Raw genomic sequence first — 8,386 nt, 5'->3', positions numbered from 1 at the left:
AAGCACAGTAGGTCAGGCAGCATCTGAGGAGCAGAAGAATCAACGTTTCGGGCAAAAGCCCTTAATCAGAAATGAGGTTTGTAAGCCTCGGAGGTGGTGAGATAAATGAGAGGAGGGCTGAGGCTGGGGCAAGGTAGCTGAGAGTGCAATAGGTAGATGGAGGTGGGGGTAAGGGTGATAGGTCAAAGAGGAAGGTGGAGCGGATGGGTGGGAAGGAAGATTGACAGGTAGAAAGGGTCATGAGGGCGATGCTGAGTTGGGAGGTTGGATTTTTGATAAGGTGAGGGGGGGGAGGAGAAATGAGAAAACTGGTGAAACCCACATTGATACCTTGGGGTTGGATGGTCCCAAAGCAGAAGATGAGGCATTCCTCCTCCAGGAGTAGGGTGGTTGGGGTGTAGCAATGAAGGAGGCCCAGGATCTGCACGTCCTCGGCAGAATGGGAGGGGGAGTTGAAGTGTTCAGCCACGCAGCAGTGGGATTGGTTGTTGTGGGTGTCCCATAAATGTTCTCTGAAGTATTCTGTAAGCAGGCGTCCTGTCTCCCAAGTGTAGAGGAGACCACATCAGCAGCAACGGATACAGTAAATGACATGCGTGGAAGTGCAGGTGAAACTCTGATGGATGTGAAAGGTTCCTCTGGGTCTTGGATGGAGGTGAGGGGGGAGATGTAGTGCAGGTTTTGCAATTCTTGCAGAGGCAGGAGAAGGTGCCGGGAGGGGAGGGTGGGTTGCTGGGGGGAACGTGGACCTAACAAGAGAGTCAGGAAGGGAATGGTCTTTAGGGAAAGCAGATAGGGGTGGGGAAGGAAATATATCTCTGGTAGTGGGGTCCATTTGTAGGTGGCATAAACGGCGGAGCTTGTTGTGATGTATATGGAAGTTGGTAGGGTAGAAGGTAAGGACAAAGGATGTTCTGTCCTTGTTGTGGTTGGAGGGGTGAGGTGCAAGGGCAGTGGTGCAGGAAGTGGATGAGATGCACTGGAGGGCATCATAGACCAGGTGGGAGGGTAAATTGCGATCTTTGAAGAAGGAGGTCGTCTGGTGTATTCTGTGATGGAACTGGTCCTCCTGGGAGCAGACACGGTGGATACAGAGGAATTGGGAATAACTTACCTCCCACCAAGGCCCTAAAGGAGCCTTCCACATCCATCAGAGTTTCACCTGCATGTCATTTAATGTATCTGTTGCTCCCAATATGGTCTCCTCTACAATGGGGAGACAGAACGCCTACTTGCAGAACACTTCAGAGAAAATCTCCTGGACATCTGCACCAACCAACCCCACTTTTCTGTGGCCGAACACTTCAACTCCCCCTTTCACTCTACGAAGGACGTCCTTCATCGCTACACCCTCAACATTCAACGCATTGAGGAAGAATGCTTCATCTTACATCTTAAGGCCCTCCAATGATATAGCATCAATGTGGGTTTCTCTAGTTTCCATTCTTCCTCCCCCCCCAAACTTATCCCAGAACCAACTTTGTAATTCGTCACTGCCCTCAAGACCTGTCCAACCTGTCCACCTTCCTTCCCACCTATCCACTCTACCTTCTTCTCTGACCTATCACCATTGCCCCCACTTTCACCTACCTATTGCATTCTCAGCTACCTTCCCCCCAGCCCCACTCCCCTTCAATTTATCTCTCCACCCCCTTGGCTCACAAGCTTCATTCCTGGGGAATGTCCTTTGCCCGAAACGGCGATTCGCCTGTCCCTCAGATTTGGCCTGACCTGCCGTTCTTTTCCAGCACCAAAATTTCCTATTCATGTACCTGTCCAAATGCATTTAAAATGTGATGTGGAGGCACCAGTGTTGGACAGAAGTGGACAAGGTCAAAAATCACATGGCACCATGTTATAGTCCACTTGATGAAGGGGCTGCGCTCTGAGAGCTTGTGATTTTAAATAAACCTATTGGACTGTAACCTGGTGTCATGTGGCTTTTGGTCTTTTAAATGTGGTAACTGTACCCACCTCTACCATTCCCTCTGGCAGCTCGTTCCATACATGCACCACCCTCAGTGTGAAAAGTAGCTTTTCAAATCCCTTTTAAATATTTCCCCTCACTTTAAACCTATGCCCTTGGACACCCATACTCTAGGTAAAATACCTTGGATATTCACCTCATCTATTCCTTTCATGATTTTATAAACCTCTATAAGGTCACCCCTCAGCCTCCTGCACTCCAGAGAAAAAGTCGCAGCCTGTTCAGATTCTCCCTATAACTCAAATCTTCCAGGCTCGGTAATAGCTTCACAAATATTTTTTGCACTCTTTCCAGTTTAATAACATTCTTTCAATAGCAGAACCACCAGAACTGTAGTCAGTACCCCAAATATAGCCTTGCCAATATCTTGTACAGCTGGAACAAGATATCCCAACTCTTGTACTCAGCGCTCTGATCAATGAAGACAAGTGTGCCTTATTCACCAGCCTGCCTAACTGTGATGCCTCTTTCAAAGAGTTATGTACCTGAACCCCAAGGTGTTTCAGTTCAGCAGCATTCCCCAGGGTTCTACCATTAACTGTGTAAGTCCTGCCCTGTAGCAAAAACAGAAGCTGCTGGAAAAGCTCAGCAGGTCTGTCAGCACCTGTGAAGAAAAATCAAAGTTAACGTTTCGGGTCCAGTGACCCTTTGTCAGAACAGTTCCAAATTCTGAGGAAGGGTCACCAGACCCAAAATGCTCACTCTGATTTTTGTCAAAGGCCTTGCTAAAATCCATGTAGACAATGTCTACCACTCTGCGTTCACCTATCTTATTGGTCACCTCTTAAAAAGTCTCAATCAAATTAGTGAGATCCGATTTCCCACACACAAAACCATGCTGACTATCCCGAATCAGTCCTAGCCTTTCCAAATGCATAATAAAAGAGACAGAAGTGTTCTGTCAGCTCGTGCCTGCATTGACAAAATACTATGCTGAATCTACACTCGTCTCATGTTCCAGCATTTGCAGCCTTGAATGTTATAACATTTCAAGCGCTCACCCAAGTACTTTTTAAAGGTTGTGAGTTTTTCTACCTCAACTACCGTCCCAGGCAGTGCATCCCAGATTCCCACCACCATCTGAGGGAAAGAAGTTTTCCTCAAATTCTCTCTGAACCACCAACGTTTCACCTTAAACCTATGCCCCCATGTTATTGACATTTTCAGGTGGTGGTGTTAGAACAAAGAACAAAGAAAATTTACAGCCCAGGAACAGGCCTTTCAGCCCTCCAAGCCTGAGCCGATCCAAATCTACTGTCTAAATCTGTCAATCAATTCCTAAGCATCTGTATCCTACTATTCCCCACCTATTCAGGCATTTGTCCAGACGCATCTTCAATGAATCTACTGTGCCTGCTTCTACCACCTGTGCTGGTAATGCATTCCAGACGCCCACCACCCTGTGTGTGAAGTACTTGCCTCGTGTATCCCCCCTTAAACCTCCACCTCTCACCTTAAAAGTGTGACCTCTCGTTCTGGAATCCTTCATCCTGGGAACAAGCTTGTCTCGATCCATCCTGACTATACCCTTCATGATTTTGTAAACCTCAATCAGGTCCCCCCTCAATCTCCTTTTTTCTAATGAAAATAAACCTAACCTACTCAACCACTCTTCATATCTAGAACCTTTCATACCAGGCAACATCCTCGTAAACCTTCTCTGCACCCTCTCCAAAGCATCCACATCCTTTTGGTAATGTGGCGACCAGAACTGTACACAGTATTCTAAATGCGGCTGAACCAGCATCGTGTACAATTTTAACATGACTTGTCATCTCTTATACTCAACACCCTGTCCAATGTTGTTATTTATCTGCTCCATTGTCCTTCTAGGTGATAGAGGTTGCTGGTTTGGAAGGTGCTATTGAAGGAGCTTTGGTGAGTTGTTGCAGTACATCCAGGCATTGATGGGCATAATGCCATTAATGATGTAAGGAATGAACGTTGAAGGTTTCAGATGGGGTGCCAGTCAAATGGGCTGTTTTGTCCTGGATGGTGTTGAGTTTCTGAATGTTGTTTCGAGTTACACTGATCCAGGCAATTGAGGAGCATTCCATCACTCTCCTGACTTGAGTCTTGAAGATGGTGGACTGACTGTGCATAGTTGAGAGTGTGGTGCTGGAAAAGCACAGCAGGTCAGGCAGCATCCAAGGAGCAGGAGAGTCGACATTTCAGGCAAAAACCCTTCATCAGGAACGAGGCTGTGAGCTGACGGGGTGATGAGATAAATGGGAAGGGGGTGGGGCTGGGGGGGAAGATAACTGAGAGTGCGATAGGTAGATGAAGGTGGGGGTAATGGTCAGAGAGGAGGGTGAACCAGATAGTTGGGAAGGAAGATGGACAGACAGATCATGAGGGTGATGCATAGTTAGGTGGTGAGTTACTCGCTGCAAAATTCCCAGCCTCTGACTCTCTCAGGATGATGCCTGTGGTGAAATTCAGTCTTACTAATGCCATTTAATGTCAAAAGTGGTGGTTGGATTTTCTCTTATTGGAGATAGTCATTGCCTGACATGTGTTGAGAATGTTGCTTGTCACTTCTTATACTGAAACCGAAAGTTATGAAGTTCAAACTGTGTTTGGACACAGACTACTTCAAATGGTTCTGAACATTGTGCAATCATCAATGAATATTATCATGTTTGATCTCATGTTGAGGGGAAGGTTACTGACGAAGCAAGTGAAAATCGTTGTGTCTGAGATATTACTATGATGGACTCCTACAGTGATGTGTATTGGCTGAGATGATTAACTTTCAACATCCACAACCACTCCCCTTAATGCTAGGTGGGATTCAATCAACGAAGAATTTTGCCTCAACTATAACTGACCAGATTTGCTGGGGAACCTTGATACTATTATAGGTCAAATGTTGCCTTTATCTTAAGGGGAATCACCATCACTTTCCTTCTTGAGTTCAATTCTCTTGTCTGTATTTCGATTAAGCCTTAAGAAAGTCAGGAGCTGAGAGCACAAATGTAGTATCAGTGAGTAGGCTATTTTTGTGTAAGTGCCACTTGATAGCACTGTTGACAACATCTTCCATCATGTTACTGATGATTAGAAGTAGACTTCTGCAGTGATAATTGGCCAGTTTGGATTTTTCACATTTTTTTTTGTGGACAAAACATGCCTTTGCAATTTCCAACATTGCCAGGTAGATGCAAACATTGCAGCTATATTAGAAAATCTTGGCTCCCCACTTTGGCACAAGCCCACAGTGTGAGTAAGGAGGACTTTGTAGTGTCAATAGGAATATGCACGCCATTTCATTTCTGGTAGCTTGGTTGATTACAGGTGGTCAGATATTTTATGTGATTTGATACGACATAGTGATTTGCGCCTTTTCAGAGGGCGTTTAAGAGTTAATCATATTGCTGAGGATCTAAAGTCACAGGTAAGCCAGACAACCTGAGGATGGCAGATTTTCCTTTCTGAATGGACAGCAGATAGATTTTATTTTATGTGACTGGCTGTCAATTTCAAACAAATCTTTCCATCTGGTATGGTGGGTTTCAAACCCTGTCCTCAGAGAATTAGGTTAGGAATCTGAGCCTGTTGTCAATAGTATGCTGCTGCTACCATCGCCCGGGGAACATTGGCATTTTGCCTTCAGGCTCAGAGCATGATGACCCATTTCACCAAAGTAATGTTGTTGAGGATGCTTCCACTAAGAAATCATCTACTGTAAGCATTTCTTTTGCATGTTCAAGAGGCCATCTTTCCAACAGGCAGATGAAGCTTGTGTTGTGGTTCCCATTACTCATTCTTCATACCTCTCTTTTAACTATTTGCTAATGAAATCTATGATAAATGAACATCAAAGCTGGCCTTCATTTTAAATTGAAAAATTTGAGCACTCTTTTGAATTCTTTTCACAGTTAACTGAGAAAAATGATTGCATTGCTTTGATCCTTACTGATAATTCAGTTATTCATAATTCAAAGCTGCAATTGTCTCTTATTTTAATGATCATTCAGTTGTAATAATAGTTCAATTTATTCATCATTCATAACATTTTAAGGTAGCTTCCAGATTCAGAAATATGATATTCACAAACTTATGAAGATGAATCCATGTACTGGCTTCATATTTCCACCTGTATCTCCTGCTCTTTTTTAAGCAATCCTCCCACTCAATAATCAGTCATTTTGTGCTGATTATACCTTTGATACAATGTTCCCTGGGAAGCATATGTACTAAATGGGTTTGTTGAAGTGTCAGGTAGGAAATGTTGGCTCTGGAGGGAGTGGGCGTTGGGAAGAGGCAGTTGATAGAGTCCGATGATTTACTATTCTCATCATAAAAAGAAGTTAGAGTACAGCTTGAAGTTAAAGTGGTTCATCACTTAGATTAAATTTGTGTTGTTAAATTGCACAAACAAATCCTGATGGAGTTGCATTAAGGTTTAGGCTCGTAAGTGTAAATTCAGCAATCTTGAACTCTGTGGGGATTCTCACTCAATAACAGCACTCGGCAGAGATAGGGTCAATACAAGTGCCATTCTCTGTGCTGTGTTCACCCTCAATGAGGCCTCCCTCTGGGAATAAAAGAAAGGAAAACTCATACACATATAGAGCAGATTTCATAGTTATAGGATGTCCCAATAACGTTTGCAAATGTCAAACTTTCTTAGAGAGCAATTGCGATATTGACCACATAATTTGTTCATAGTAAAATTAGTTGAGGAATAAATATTAGAGAAGGACAACTCCACCACACACTTTTGAAATTGTACCATAGGTTTTTTCAAGTACATCTCAAAGGAAAGGCACTTTTACTGTCTCATCTGAAAGCAAGGACCTTCAGCTGTTTAGCCTCCCCTTTGTTTTACACAGCTAGGCCATAAGTCAACAAGCTCCTAGAGTTTGGAATGCTACAAAGCAAGCTGTGTCTGACATCTAGGCAGCATGTTTAGCCTCTATGTTGTCAGGTTAGGCTGGGGTTTTAATAAAGTTTAAGTAATGTTATAGAAAGCAAGGGCATGTGATTTACCTAAAACCAGAAGTTTTTGATAAGATAGGCTCAAGCAAGGCTGTTATAATATGAGGATAAGTTTGAAAGAATTTTAGGAGAGTTTTAGAAGAATAAGGAACAACACACATCATTATTTACATCTGGTACCTTGTGCAGTTGAATGTTTCAGACCATTTTTCATAGTGGAGGGATAAGAACAAAATGGAAATTGATAGTCAAAATTAGTTGTGGTATCATAAAAAGAACGTCATTTACTTAAAGAAGACACCAGTAGGGAAAGAGGATTTCTGCTGGCTACAAGATGTTGTGAAGTATCGAAGTGTACCTCATATGCAAAGAAGAGAATTGGAGAACTTGTGTTACGAATGTATAGGTGTGTATTGTACTTTTACGAGAGAAAGGAAGCTGGCAAGGATTGAAAGCACAGAGTGTGCTGAGCAATTTAAAAATGTAACATTTGGTTGACACAATTAGCTGGAGTTGCATTGCCATGGTACAAAAACAAATTCAAATTCAGCCCATCTGTTTAAATTATGCCCCAAAGACAAAATTCAATCGAATTTGAATTTTACTGTTTGGGATGACATCAAACCAATGAAATGGTCCAATGTTTTGGGTTATAAAACCAGACATTTTCAGCAGTTGGGGTAAAACAGCAAAAACACCAACAAGTACAGGAGAAAGTGAGGACTGCAGATGCTGGAGATCAGCGCTGAAAAATGTATTGTTGGAAAAGTGCAGCAGGTAAGGCAGCATCCAAGGAGCAGGAGAATCTGCATGCTGCCTGACCTGCTGTGCTTTTCCAGCAACAAATGTTTCAGCACCAACAAGTACAGACTTCTGGCTAAATATTTCTCTGAAAGGTACCTGTCTGTAAGAAAGTTGTGCAGCAGAAGACCAAAGAAAAGGTTACCCAGGAAAATACAGACGAAGATTGACAGAGGGAAAACTACAAAGGAGAATCAACAAAACTGTTTGGGTTTTTTTTATCAGACCAGTGTTGTTGGTTGGGAGGTAAAAAATAGGTTGAAGAGAATGGAGTTGTAAATGGTTGTTGTTTTAATGATCTATTTTGTATGTAAATAATTAAATTGTTAATTTTACTTGAGATATTGAAATCTGGGATAGATATTCGCCTCTCAAAATCTAACAGATTATGGCATGCGGTGAGCTCCTCTGTGTGTTGGGTTTAAATTAGCAGACAATAGACAATAGGTGCAGGAGTAGGCCATTCTGGCCTTCGAGCCTGCACCACCATTCAATATGATCATGGCTGATCATCCTTAATCAGTATCCTGTTCCTGCCTTATCTCCATAACCCTTGATTCCACTAAACCTGAGAGCTCTATCCAACTCTTTCTTAAATGAATCCACAGACTGGGCCTCCACTGCCCTCTGGGGCAGAGCATTCCACACAGCCAC

The sequence above is a fragment of the Chiloscyllium plagiosum genome, chromosome 7 (genome assembly GCF_004010195.1).
Source record: "Chiloscyllium plagiosum isolate BGI_BamShark_2017 chromosome 7, ASM401019v2, whole genome shotgun sequence".
In the NCBI taxonomy this organism is placed as follows: Eukaryota; Metazoa; Chordata; class Chondrichthyes; order Orectolobiformes; family Hemiscylliidae; genus Chiloscyllium; species Chiloscyllium plagiosum.
Note: the sequence above shows the minus strand (reverse complement) of the source record.